This window comes from Aplysia californica, unplaced genomic scaffold (genome assembly GCF_000002075.1).
Source record: "Aplysia californica isolate F4 #8 unplaced genomic scaffold, AplCal3.0 scaffold00071, whole genome shotgun sequence".
NCBI classification, from domain to species: domain Eukaryota; kingdom Metazoa; phylum Mollusca; class Gastropoda; order Aplysiida; family Aplysiidae; genus Aplysia; species Aplysia californica.
Window position 1 is genome coordinate 706,918 of NW_004797341.1, and position 13,755 is coordinate 720,672.

General features: G+C 43.8%; 1 long non-coding RNA gene across 1 annotated transcript in view; it reads left to right on the top strand.

Annotated features, from left to right (window-relative positions):
- Positions 1 to 6,406, top strand: part of LOC106011212 — an 11,030-nt gene extending 4,624 nt beyond the window's left edge. The window contains exon 2 of the long non-coding RNA XR_001184697.2: positions 6,144 to 6,406. This is a non-coding gene — a long non-coding RNA (uncharacterized LOC106011212). The remainder of the gene's footprint in view (positions 1 to 6,143) is intronic.
- Positions 6,407 to 13,755: the final 7,349 nt, after the last annotated feature.

The following is a 13,755-nucleotide window of genomic DNA, read 5'->3' on the forward strand; positions in this document are numbered from 1 at the left end:
CGATCGGCAAGCAGTGGTCAAAACTTCACACCTCTCAATTGCTATCCTGTCTGATAATGACATGCGTCAGTCTTACTTATCCAATTACCACCAGTGCTTGCCTTTCATAGGACCACTGTTTGACCTATTAAAAACAGAAACGTTTGAACATTTCCTTTGCTTCCACCCTTAGCCCCACCCACTAATGCCACACTTTACTGCCATCATTGTAACAACGATTCGAGGAAGTCTTTTCTCGGCTGGCCGTACAATCAGGCGGCAGGCATTGGTCAATCTAATTTTACACCTCTGGCTTCTGGATCCAGGAAAGTTTCCGTAGGGTCTCGCTACTGGAGCACTCTCACGGGCAGTCGTGAGATTTCACGCCCACTCTACACTGACCATCTGCATCGCTCAGGGTTCACGTGATGGGGTAACATCTACTCCCAAATTGTACCCCTACTCCTCTTCCTCGGCCAGCTGCATGACCAAAGCGTTAGTTTAGAGCCAGCGGAACCAAACTTGCGAGTTTTGTTTCAAATCAGGGCTGACCGGGCAAAGCATTTACCGTCTTAGACAGGGGAAACCCTCGGAAAGGAGCGGATTTTTCTTTCCGTTTCCGCGTTGGACAGGTTTCCGTTTTATACAGGTAATTAAAGAGGAATATATCAAAGGGGGAGCGGGGAGGTTCCGTTAAGACAGGTTTCCGTTATATACAGGTTCCCGTAGGCAGGTTGGACTGTACTTAGGGAACCTAAACAAATGGGTAACAGGGAAAGATCAGGGAAACGTAGCTTTTCTTAGAGCATCCGAGCAAAGGAATTAATGGAAAACCATGATCGCCGATGTCTGTCGTAGATCTGGCATTAGATGATATGGTGTGTGTGTATTGGTAAAGAAAAATGTTTTTATCGATCAAGTTCAAGTAGGCCTACTAGGTATCGGTATCGAAATCGAATCAATTCCTTGAAAAAATATCGAGTACAGACTCGAGTCCTAAATAGTGGTATCGTCCCAGCACTATCTGGTGTGTGTGTGTGTGTGTGTGTGTGTCTTTGCGTAGTTATGTAGACAAAAGTATATTTGCACACTCACGTTATGTAGACATGCCCCGTTATGTAGACGTCCACATAATGTTTTAAGGTCACCATCGCATTTCCCGCCAAAAATTACATCATGTGTTAAAATATTTTTGAATTTGGTTCCGGTCCGAATAACGCTGTTATTTCGTTATTTCTATACACAACGCTATACACACTTCGAGTGTGTGCAGAATTTTTGGTGTCCACATAACGACAGTAGCTTTCTGATTTGTGTATCGCGTGTGTGTGTGTGAGACGGCACGTGGCGGATCCATCTAGGAGTTGGAATCCAGAAGCCTTCTCTGCTGTACATCATGGAGCAACGCTCTGCAGTTAGTTTAATAAAAGTTTTACGGCGCTGGCAACATCTTACGGCCACATGCACGCATGAAACACAAGTTGATTGCATTCACAACAGCTCACTGCACGGCTTTATTTTACTTTTAAAGTAAAGGAAAACATCTCATGGTAAAAAAAAATTGTTTTAAAAAGATTAGAAAATAAAAACAGATGTTTACATTTTAAAACAAAAATTATCTACTTTTTAGAATACAGGCTAATGACTTTTATAGATTTGAGAATTCTATTTGGATCAACGAAGGAGAACAGACCTTTTAATTTTGTGCATTTAAAATATTTACTTCTCTCCAAAGTCCGGACATTCTAATGTGTCTAATGGTTAAGTCTGTATCGCATCTGACACAGAGCGGTTTCTAATCTCAACGCAGGAGATATCCATGGGTCACGGAAGCATATATCTAAATACGTAAACGAGTAAAAACTTCTTCGTCTGTTCTCGAAAGACCAGAAGATTTTCGTGGGTCCAGTGTGGACACTGTGAAGCTTGTTGGTAGTTGTTTACTTTAGTTTTTATCCCACAGCCTGGAGATGTAGTGAAGGAAATAATTCTCAACAGCAATTTAACTAGATTTTCTATTTTCGGGTTTCAAAGTTTTAGATTGTCTAACAGCAGCAAGAAAATGGACATCCAGGTCAAAACCAGAGGCTTGAGACCGTACGCAGCTTCAAATACCAGCGTGCAATAGTGACAGACAAAGGATCAAAACCAGAAGAGGGCAAACTTCAACAGCAATGACCAAGTTGAAAACCAGTTGGAAAGACAGAAATATCACAACCAGATCAAAGATCAGACTCATGCATTCCTGGTCATGTCAGTATTTTTGTATGCATGTAAATTCTGGACCTTGAATGAAGACCTTGAAAGGAGGATCAAAGCTGTGGAGATGAGATGCTTCCGAAAAATCCTTAGTATCTCATTCAAAGATCACATCACAAATGATGAAGTCAAACAACGGTTAAAAAATGCAATTGGACCATACCCTGGCCTTCTCACTTTGGTCAGGAAACGCAAACGGCAAACAGCAATGGCATAGACACATCACCCGTTCATCCGGCCTTGCCAAGATGATCTTGCAAGGCAGCGTCCAGGGAAAAAGGAGCAGAGACAGACCGACGAAGAGTTGGAAGGACAACATCAAGGAATGGACAGGCCTGGACCTCAAAGACACGCTCTGAAGAGCGGAAGGAGTGTAGGAAGCTGGTGGTCAAATCTTCAAAAGCCCCGACGAACATCCACTCTTCGGGATAGGTGAAAGTGAAGTGAAGTAGATTAGTTTTTATCCCATAGCTTGGAGATGTAGTTAAAGAAATAATTCTTAACTGCATTTTAACTATTTTCGAGTTTAAAAGTGTTAGATTGTCTAATAGCAGCAAAAACATCACAGTGGACATCCAGTCAACAATCAGAAGCTCGAGACCGTACGCAGCTTCAGATACCTACGTGCAATAGTGACAGACGAAGGACCAAAACCAGAAATACTCTCCAGAATAGGGCAAACTTCATCAGCAATGACCAAGTAAAAAACCGTTTGGAAAGACAGAAATATCACCATCAGATCAAAGATCAGACTCATTCGTTCCCTGGTCATGTCAATATTTTTGTATGCATGTGAATCCTGGACCTTGAATACAGACCTTGAAAGAAGAAGGATCAAAGCTGTGGAGATGAGATACTTCCGAAAAGTCTTTAGTATCTCATAAAAAGATCACATCACAAATGATGAAGTCGAACAACGGATCAAAAATGCAATTGGACCATACCCTGACCTTCTCACTTTGGTCATAAAATGCATACTGCAATAGCATAGACACATCGTCCGTTCATCCGGCCTTACCAAGATGATCTTGCAAGGCAGCGTCCAGGGAAAAAGGAGCAGAGACAGGCCGAAGGAGAGTTGGAAGGACAAAATCAGGGAACAAACAGGCCTGGACCTCAAAGACACGCTCAGGAAATCTGAAGAGCGGAAGGAGTGGAGGAAGCTGGTGCCCAAATCTTCAATAGCGCCACAACGGACATCCGGTCTACGGGATAGGAGAAGGTGAAGTGAAGAAGATTGGTGGGTGGAGTGAGGCAAGACAAGGCATCGGACAGAATGAGAAACGATAATTTGGGAGAATATTCTACGGAGTTTAACGCCAAGTCAATAGCAGTGGCCTCCGCAGAAAAATATGGAGGCTTCGGGGTGGAGCATTTTTGCTGCTTTCTTTTTCTTTGGGGTCTATGACATTACCACACACCCCAGAGAACCGTACCTAGTTTTCCGGGGGTTTTTTCTGATGGTTGTGGTATGTCTTTGTGACACATTTCTGGAATCGTTTCGTGAAATTAGTGGTAGTTGAGGCTGAAAGTGGGGTTCAAATTATGGAAGCATCCAATAACAAACCCGTCCCAGTATGCTTTTTGAAGTTAAAGCGCTCTGGGGTCGGTTCGTGTTGAAGGTGTTGGAGGCTATTGATCTTGAGAAATATTGGGAAATGATCCGCACGGTCATCCAGCACAGACCACTCAAAATCTGGGACCAGGTCAGGGGAGTAGAAAGAAAGGTCGATGGATGAAGTGTTAAGGATTTGTTTCAGTAAGTTGAGGATTTACCATTTAAAAGGCAGATGTTGTTTTGAAATTTAAAAAAAGTCTTTTATTGTTTTTTTCCTTGTTGCCAAAATCCCCAAATGAGGTTATGTACATTAAAATCTCCTACTAAGATAAAGGGTCTGTGGACTTGGTGTTTGAGTCATTAAGCTGGGTAATTTTGAGGGGGTAATTTGACGGGACATATGGAGCAGATCGTGATTGGTCTTATCAGGGTGACCCATACTGCAATAGCCTCGAGGGTTGTCCTAGTTGTCCTAAGATGAACATGTATTTGTCAGTGGAGGGTGTTATTGTCGATGTATCGTAGACGGTGGTTCAACCAGAAGCTGTCTGGTTCTCGGCGTGAATATGATGATGAGAAATTTTTAAGTCAATGTTTGAAGCCGGGGCGAACTTTGTCTCTTGGACACAGGCCACAAGTGGGCACAGTGTAACCTGTATGTGTTGCAATTTTAGAATGGAAGGTCGGAGTCCTCTGGCATTCCACTGCAGGACCGCCATTAGACCATTTTTTAAAGATTTGGAGCACAGAGGTCCCGTCTTCTCTGAGCTCTGACTCCTCCTTGTGGAGGAAGAAGAGGGTTTGCTCGGCTGCCGCCCTTGATTGGGCAGCATCCAACCGGGAGACTTGGGGAGGGAGTGACGGCTTCCTTCCTTCCCGGATCGGAGGTGTCATCTTCCAAAGGGAGGGGATATCTGGTGGAGGGGTAAGGGTAGGTAGGGCGAAGGGAGTTGGAAAGAAGGAGGAGGGGCTGGATGAGGGGGAGGGGGCACCTCACACACCATCAGAGGGGTGGGGCGTGGGGAGAGAGAAGAAGAGGGGACGGAGGAAGAGTCCACCTCGTCCTCCCCTAGAACTCCGAAACAGTTGGCGAGTGGCCCCTCGAAGGTGGTTACTACAGGAGTAGGAGGGACCTTCTTAGCTTTTATTGCAGTTTCGCCTGTTGACCACGGGCTCTTTGAGTTTGGCAGTAGAAGTACTGGCTGATCACGAGACCAGCCGGACTGGACTGCCTTTGCGTTTAACCGACCAGGGACCGGGGTCATAACTGTCGGGTAGACAGTCTTTCGAGGCTTCTGAAATGAGCAGCCATTTCGGGCTTTGTACTCTTGGATGGTGCTTTCTTGGAACCAAGTGTTGGCCGTGGCAATTGTGAACGAAAGAAAGGACTAGCCTTTCATACCTTTTCAGGATGCCCGGTCTTGCCACGACGAGTACACACTTCTGCGTGTCGGCATCACGACTGGCTACGGCCAAACTTCTGGCCCTTGAAGCAGCGCAGAGCGTTTTGCACTTAGGGTTGCATGTCCAGGACCAAGTATGCTGCCCGAACAGTGGCTGGGGGGCAGCATGAATCGAAAGTCAAAACAATTGTGTTCCTTTCAAGGGCGGTCTCGCCCCGCCGAAGAGTCATCTGGCGGCTTCGACCACACCCTCACAATATAGCCACAATTTTTTCTGAAGAGCAGCCTTTCATCTCATGACTGCGGACGACGCTCTTCAAGCAGTTGTACTTCTTGTGTCTCCAAGATTCACAGGAATACCATGGAAGGTCGTGAGATACAGGGGTCCAGTTATTTCTGTTTCGTATACAAGGAGTGCACCAGAAGACAGTTTTTGGTCGATGGCGGGGATGTATCCCAGTGTCTGTGTTAAAGCATCTCCTGTCATGAAAAGGGTTGGATTTGTGATCTTCTTCTGTGCATCAAAATTGCGGATGGTCAAGTACGGCTGCCCCGGAAGCTCCCTGGGAGGAGGGAGAGCACAATCAGCCGTAAAGGTCGGTTTTCCTGGTTGTCTGCTCGGCTCGGTGGCTACACCCGCTTCTACGAGCCGAAACTTTTTTGTATCGTTGGGGACTGGGGATGGGTCAGAATGTTTTTGGGGATTCAATGTGTGTTGGAATGCTTTTCAACTCCGGGGCTCCCCTCCCACCACTGAGTGAAACAGAGGAAACATTGCTCGGATGACCAGAGCTGAGCCAGAGCTACTCCGGAGTTATACTCTCCACGAAAGTGTACTAGATCGTCCCATCAAGATTGACCCAAGGAAAAACTGGAGGGGCTTCAGCTCCAAATCGATTGAGTGGCATAGGCCGCCCCACCCTCCCGTCTAAGAGGAAAAAGAGGTGTGTTGGCGAGGGACAGTCCGCAGACTGATCTCACTTCAACTGCCAGTTACCCGGTTTCCACAGGTCGCACCCCACGGTCAACGAGGCGCCCATTCTGTGGGATGGACGACCTCTAGTTTTGCTGCACACGGGGTAAGCGGTGGAAGAAATGATAGAAGAAGGGGAAGGAGAAAGAAGGATGGAGAAAAGGAAAATGCACCAAAGAAGATGTTGCTCATGGATCCCAGGGACAGCGAGTCTATTTATATATCCCCAACCCATGTGGGAATTAATAAACATAAGAGGCACCCAAAGCCTTTAAAAACCTTTTATGCTCCGGAAGTCTCAAAAATCTGTCCTCAGAGAAAGTTGCATTTGAAAATAGCAAAAGTTGCAAAAAGTTGCAAGAAAAAGTAGCAAAAGTTGCAAGGCGTATGTATAGCTAAAACAATGCCACGGAACTATTGGAATACATTGTATTGTTGCTACGCTCATTGCAATCAAAAGTAACCAATATGAGTTTTGTTAGATCAAAATCAAAAGTTAAATGTGAATGTCTACCCCCCCAAAAAAAAATTGCTTGTAGTACAAAAAAAGTTTGTCCCCTAAGTGTAGAATTCTGTGCCCCTGACACATGCGTCAGGTCCTTAACTCTCGCTGACGTTGGGCAGGTGTGGCCGGCGTTGTTTTGGGGCTGTTCAAATAAAATCTTACACTTTGTTTGGGAATTTTTGCCCACCCTCCTCCTCCCGCCCTTACACTTTTTTTACACTTTCCTGCGACACCCCCCCCCCCCCCCCTCAAACCCGTATATTACGTTTTTCGCTTTATAATAATATGACATTTATATTGGGCAAATCCGTGGTACAAACACTCTTCTATGTGCTTTACTTTTAAATTATTAATTATGGTATTCATGAAAAACATGCATACACATACATGTGACATAATACACGTAATTCAATACGCTATAAAAATATCGGAACTTTTCCAGAAAAACTTACTGTGTCATTTTACCACTTTAACCGCACCCGTATAATCAAAATAAGACTAGATCTACATGTCAATGTCATGTAGCCCAGGTATCTACCAGTGCGAGATGACATATATCGTGCTTGCCGCTCGAGGTCCACTGTATCGCCACAATGCTGTGCTTTCCGCTCGAACTGAACTCTAAGTCTACGTGAATAGTGTAGAGTTACTCTCTTTTTATGCTTTTAACAAAACAGTTACGTTGCCATTTTCGTTGATTATTTTTTTCACCTTACAAAAGTGTAATCTTACATCGACTCGTTGTTTCAAAACAAACACGTTGTTTTCAGGCGACGAGTCGGGCGATCATCCCGACCCGACCTGACCCGGGTCACTGGGCGGCGGCGGGCACCCGCCGTAGGCTAGTTCAAAGTGTAAAGAAGCGAATTGCCCCCCCCCCCCCCCCCCCCCTTGGCGACGTTATTTTTAGTCGTGGAAGAAAATTTCGGTGTTTTTTATGAAATTTTATTATTTTTCCGAATTTTGCGGGAAATTGGCTAAAATTAGCGAATTCACGAAAATCGGAAAAATTGGGCAAAAGTTCGCTGACGGCAAAAGTTGCGGGTTGCGGGCGCGAATTTTTCTGCGGACAGAATAATGGACCATTTGCGTACCTTTGTGCAAAAGGTCAGGAGGTCGTAAAGTCCACATAATGCAATGTCCCACTAACGTTAGTAAAAAAACATACTGGACTAAAAATTTAGGTAGCTTCTTGAAATTTGGTGGACAATGATGTTTTTGTATAGTGGACTTACACTGCAAATATTGATTGATTCCACCGATAACTTTGGATGATATGGGGTGTCCACATAATGTAGGTTTGGGGCAATGTCCACATAATGACCTCAAAACACGTATGTGTGTGTGTGTGTGTGTGTGTGTGTGTGTGTGTGTGTGTGTGTGTGTGTGTGTGTGTGTGTGTGTGTGTGTGTGTGTGTGTGTGTGTGTGTGTGTGGAAGGGGGGGGGGGGGGTGAGGCTCATCGAGGATTGTGCGAGTCCGGTATTTTAAAGAACCTGGACTCGAGTCCGACTAGGCCTAAATAATAAAAAAAAAAAATAAACGAAGTGACTATTCCCAGTGACACTGGGGATAGGTACAGAAACTATTCCCAGTGACAACGGAACTCTTTTGCGTAAAAAAAAAATCAGAAGTCTTTGCACTGCACTGCACTGTAGACTCTCTTCTCACTTCAGTTCGGTACATATATATGTACTTTTGTTCTCTTCTCTAGGGCCATAGAGTTACCCCCTTTTAGTGCCTATAGTATACATCTAAGCTGAGGGCTTAGACTTGACCGTAGAATAGATCTAGAACTAGATCTAGATCTAGAAAAAAAGAAGAATCGGGAAAGATTTCTTCCTCGTGGTCTCCAAAATCTGTATGTAGATCTTGATCTACACGTACATGAATTACGACCGAATAGCAAGCAAGCATAGACTGATAATTCCTTTTTCTTTTAAAAAGATATTCCACTCACACTAGAATCTTCTTTAGTTTAGTTAGATCTAGATCTAGTATCTAGCTGGAATCTAGATCTAGATATCTGCATGGCATTAGATATAGTCTAGTAGTATTTAGTAACCCATCACCATCATGCCCATGTAGATCAGTGTGGAAACAATAGATCTAATGGCTCTGTCTGTTCCCAGTGTCTCTGAGAATAGTTTCTGGGCCTATTCCCAGTGACAGTGGGAACAATTCTGCCCTAGGCCGAGGCTCTAGGCCCAATTGCCAGTGGTTTCTGGGCCTGTCATTGGGAATAGTTTCTGGGCCTATTCCCAGTGATACTGGGAATAATTTCTAGGCCTATCCCCAGTGCCACTGGGAATAGTGCTTTCCAAAAATAAAACACTCAACTGTGTACTCGATCGAACGCTCAGCTCAAACAATGAGTCCACATAACAAGAGGGGCCACTTCTCTCTTTGAGCCAATTAAAAAAGTGTCCTCAAAATTCGGTGACGCCCTCTTCGCAAATGCACACCCTTTGCGAACAGAGTTGTACCCTACTTGAGTTTAAAAAATCAAAGTGAAATAGCAAGTTTTTGAATACATTTCGGAAGAACACCTTTTTAAAATGGTTACGCTGACAAAAAACCTCTTCCAGAGGAAAGGGTGATTGTTTTCTTCGTTTAATTTGACTTTAGAATGAAAGGCGAGAGGTCATTAAAATTTAAAAAAAAAAAAAAAAAAAAACCCTGAACAGCAGTCGATCTGCGCACGCAAGGAGGTGCTGCTATTCCTATTCTTTTTCTGGAAAAACGAAAGAGAGCTTCAAAACAGACTGCAGCGCCATCTGAAGCAAAGAGCGAATTTCCTGCGGACACTTTTTTGGCTGAGTGGCCCATCTTGTTATGTACTATCTTTGGCTCAAATACTCTATTTGGTACTCGAGTACTCAAGTACTCGATTCTTGAGCACAGTCTCCCCAATGTGTTATTTGCAGACGTCTAAAAGACAACCTCCACCTGTCTTTTAATTCTTTCGTTCGTATTATTTTTTAAAATAACATGTGTATAGGCCTACACACGTGTTCACACCCCCCAAAAAAAATGCTAAGAGGGGGGTCGCGAGAGGGAAAAACGTTTCCCCTCGTGCCTCTCTCTGTCTGAGAGAGAGAGAGAGAGAGAGAGAGAGAGAGAGAGAGAGAGAGAGAGAGGGGGGGGGGGGAGTAGACATACAGCGACAGATACAGAGAGACTCCGAGTTAAAAAAAGGGAGGGGATGAGTGTGCCAAGAGACCGTAAATAGCCTACCGAGAAGGTACAATCCTTCTTTGGCCTTTGTACTTTGTGAGCTGTTGTAGAAGAATCGATTTGTATTAAATTGGGTGTGCCCAATGATAGTAAATAACAAGATGGGCCACTCAGCCAAAAAAGTGTCCGCAGGAAGTATGCTCTTTGCTTCAGATGGCGCTGCAGTCTGTTTTGAAGCTCTCTTTCGTTTTTCCAGAAGAAGAATAGGAATAGCACTTCTTTGTGTGCGCAGATCGACTGCTGTTCATCAGCAGTTCGGGTACGTCCAGTGCGGAGTTTTATTTTTTTATTATTTTAATGACCTCTCGCCTTTCATTCTAAAGTCAAATTAAACGAAGAAAACAATCACCCTTTCCTCCGGAAGAGGTTTTTTTGTCAGGGTAACCATTTTAAAAAAGCGTTCTTCCGAAATTTATCCCAAAACTTGCTAGTTTCACTTATCTTTTTTATAACTCAAGTAGGGTAACTCTGTTCGCAAAGAGTGCGCTTTTGTGAAGAGGGCGCCACCAAATTTTGAGGACACTTTTTTAATTGGCTCAAAGAGAGAAGTGGCCCATCTTGTTATGTACTATCTTTGGTGTGCCCAGGCCAAAGATAGTACGTAGTAAGATAGTCCACTCAGCCAAAAAAGTGTCCGCCGAAAGTCTGCTCTTTGCTTCAGATGGCGCTGCAGTCTGTTCTGAAGCTCTCTTTCGTTTTTCCAGAAGAAGAATAGGAATAGCACCTCCTTGCGTGCGCAGATTGACCGCTGTTCATCAGCAGTTCGTGTTTGTTCAGTGCGGAGTTTTAGTTTTTTAAAATTTTAATGACCTCTCGTCTTTCAATCTAAAGTCAAATTAAACGAAGAAAACGATCACCCCTTCCTCCGGAAAAGGTTTTTTGTCAGCGTAACCATTTTAAAAAAGGGAGTGTATACAGACCCGGTAACCGGGAACAAAGTCACAAAGTATACAGACCCGGTAGGGGAACTCTTTTGTGATTTCGGAGAGTTTCAGCGCCCTCTTGAATCAGGGTAGACCTAGGTTCTTCTAGATCTATGGTCTAGGTCTAGATCTAGGCGGACAGACATAAATCTTTCTTCTAGGTTCGCGGCTAACGTTGATCTAAATGAAGATTGCGGATGTCGTTTCGATGAACGATGGTTTTTCCTCCGTTTTGGAATTGGAGGAATCACAATCGGAAGAAAAGAACCAGTTACAATGTCATAATTTCAATCGAACAGTCTCTCTCTCTCTCTCTCTCTCTCTCTCTCTCTCTCTCTCTCTCTCTCTCTCTCTCTCTCTCTCTCTCTCTCTCTCTCACACACACACACACACACACACACACACACACACACACACACACACACACACACACATACACAAACACACACACACACACACACACACACAAAAGATCCGGGTCTGAGGTCTGAAACTTCCCGAAATCACAAAAGAGTTCCCCTACCGGGTCTGTATACTTCGTGACTTTGTTCCCGGTTACCGGGTCTGTATACACTTCGTTTCAAAAAAGCGTTCTTCAGAAATTTAGTCAAAAACTTGCTAGTTTCACTTTGATTTTTGTAACACAAGTAGGGTAACTCTGTTCGCAAAGGGTGCGCATTTGCGAAGAGGGCGCCACCGAACTTTGAGGACACTTTTTTTTATTGGCTCAAAGAGAGGAGTGGCCCCTCTTGTTATGTAGACTCTTTGCCCAGGTCAATGCATCCAAAAATAGTTCCGCCGGTATCCTCGGCCCGAGACCGTCGAGACAAGACCAAATCCTTCTTCGGTCTTTGTGCGCTATCGGAGAACCGAGGTCAGCGTCTGCGTGCGTTGCTCGGCGCATTAATGAGCTCACACACCACACACAGTTTTACTATAACATTAACATAAGCTGTGGGGTGACCAGTTGGCCCCATTTTAGTATTTTATATAAGTTCATGAAGATACATTTTAAAACCTAGACTCAATTGTTCTGGAAAGATATGAATACGTTAAGATAAATTGATGCCCACTGCTGTGCAAAGTTTAGGTTACATTGATACACCCGTTAAAGCGATGCTTGAGGACAAGTTGCGTCACGAATTTTTGACTGCACTGTAAAGATCATATCCTGCAGTCTGACGTTAATAAATACACTGATTCATAGTCCACTGTGTTGCATTTGCAAGAATCGCCTTGTTTTTTTTATTACGTTTGGCTCTTGGAGCATTTTCAACTTTAGATTCTGTCTACTGTGCGCTCTATTCATCAAAGGTTTAAAATGAGTTTAAAAAACCCAGCTTCAAACAAACTAACAAATTCCACAAGTTTATAGCTGGCTTTTTCAAGCCACCATGACGACAATGTTCAAACTGTTTCTGGCTGATGAGGGCCAATTGCCTTGCATGGGAAGATGAGGAATCTTTTAATATCCCTGTACAGTCCTTGCAGACTACATCGTTAAGTTTCTTCAAAGTGTATCCACTTTCGTCAGAAATTTCATTTTTAAGTGCATTGCATCTTTAATGTATTGCAAATTTTAACAAAATTAACAATGTGTCTGTGTTCTTTATCAAGGGCTACTGGAATTGCAACTATTGTTTGACTGAAATTCTTACTCGTTAGATTTTGATTTATCAAAAAGCTATCCACTACATCCCAGCAACAGCTTGAAGTGAAGGCAATGCGATCATAATTTTATTGGCCATTATCTGTCTCTTCAAACAAAATTGTAACTGTTGTGCAGTGGGGCGGGGGGGGGGGGGGGGGGGGGGTCTGGATTGTCAAGAAATGCCCACCTTTTCCTCTCATGGTGACTGACATGTTTAAGTTCATCTTGATATCACTGTAAGTAATCCCCCATTAACACCTCACAATGTCTGCCAAAGCAGTGATGCTGTGGATCCACTCACTGACTCATAGTAATGCTTCTGCAACTTTCTTTTTGTCTTCGGGGCCAAACGTCATGAATTATCTTTCAACCACTGAAGTGTCTGCTGCAAAATTTCATGGTGCTGTAATGTAGTTGTGACTGGGTTATGATATTCGACAGAGAATGACACAAGTGACCAAATGAAAACGTTGAAAAGGTCATCAAAGTCATTACAGAAATCAGATATAGCGATGTCAGACAAAGGATTAATTCCGAGATACATATAGTGTTCCAATTTAATTGCTTTTGATACACTGTGACCAAGCACGTGCACAGCCAAACAAACCCTTTGTCGTCCAAAACTTGACACACAGTTGGTTAACTTGGGTGACACCTTGAATAAACCTAAGGCACTGTCTTTTTCATAGAACTTTTCAATAACTGACCATCATGATGAAATTGTGGTAGATCAGCAAACAATTGTTTCTAATTCTTAATTAAGTGTGGAGGATCGAAGAGGACTGTGATTTTATCACCTTCGTGGTTTAAAAAAAAGGATTTTCGGGGGTGAGACTTAGTTTAGTGTTCTAAAACCGTCTGGTTGTATGGCCTTGGTCACACGCAAGCCTTCACCTTCAAACCAACATATTTAAAGCTTTTAGTGGCCTCTAACAAACAATGGAACAACAAGCTGCACTACCCGCACCGGGTGCGCGCTGATAAGGAAGCAGGTCAGCGGTTGACCGTCGGTTGACGCGCAGACATTCCTCCCAGGAGATTCGTGAGCTCGCACGCTTTTCGCCCCATTGCTGTATCATGGCAAAGATACGACACCCAACGGTAGGCTGTACTATCTTTGATCATTGTACATGCACATGTATATTTATAATCATTGCCTCGGCCCACTATAGGTCTTACCCAAGGAGCTTAAAACAAACGAAGTGTATACAGACCCGGTAACCGGGAACGAAGTCACGAAGTATACAGACCCGGTAGGGGAACTCTTT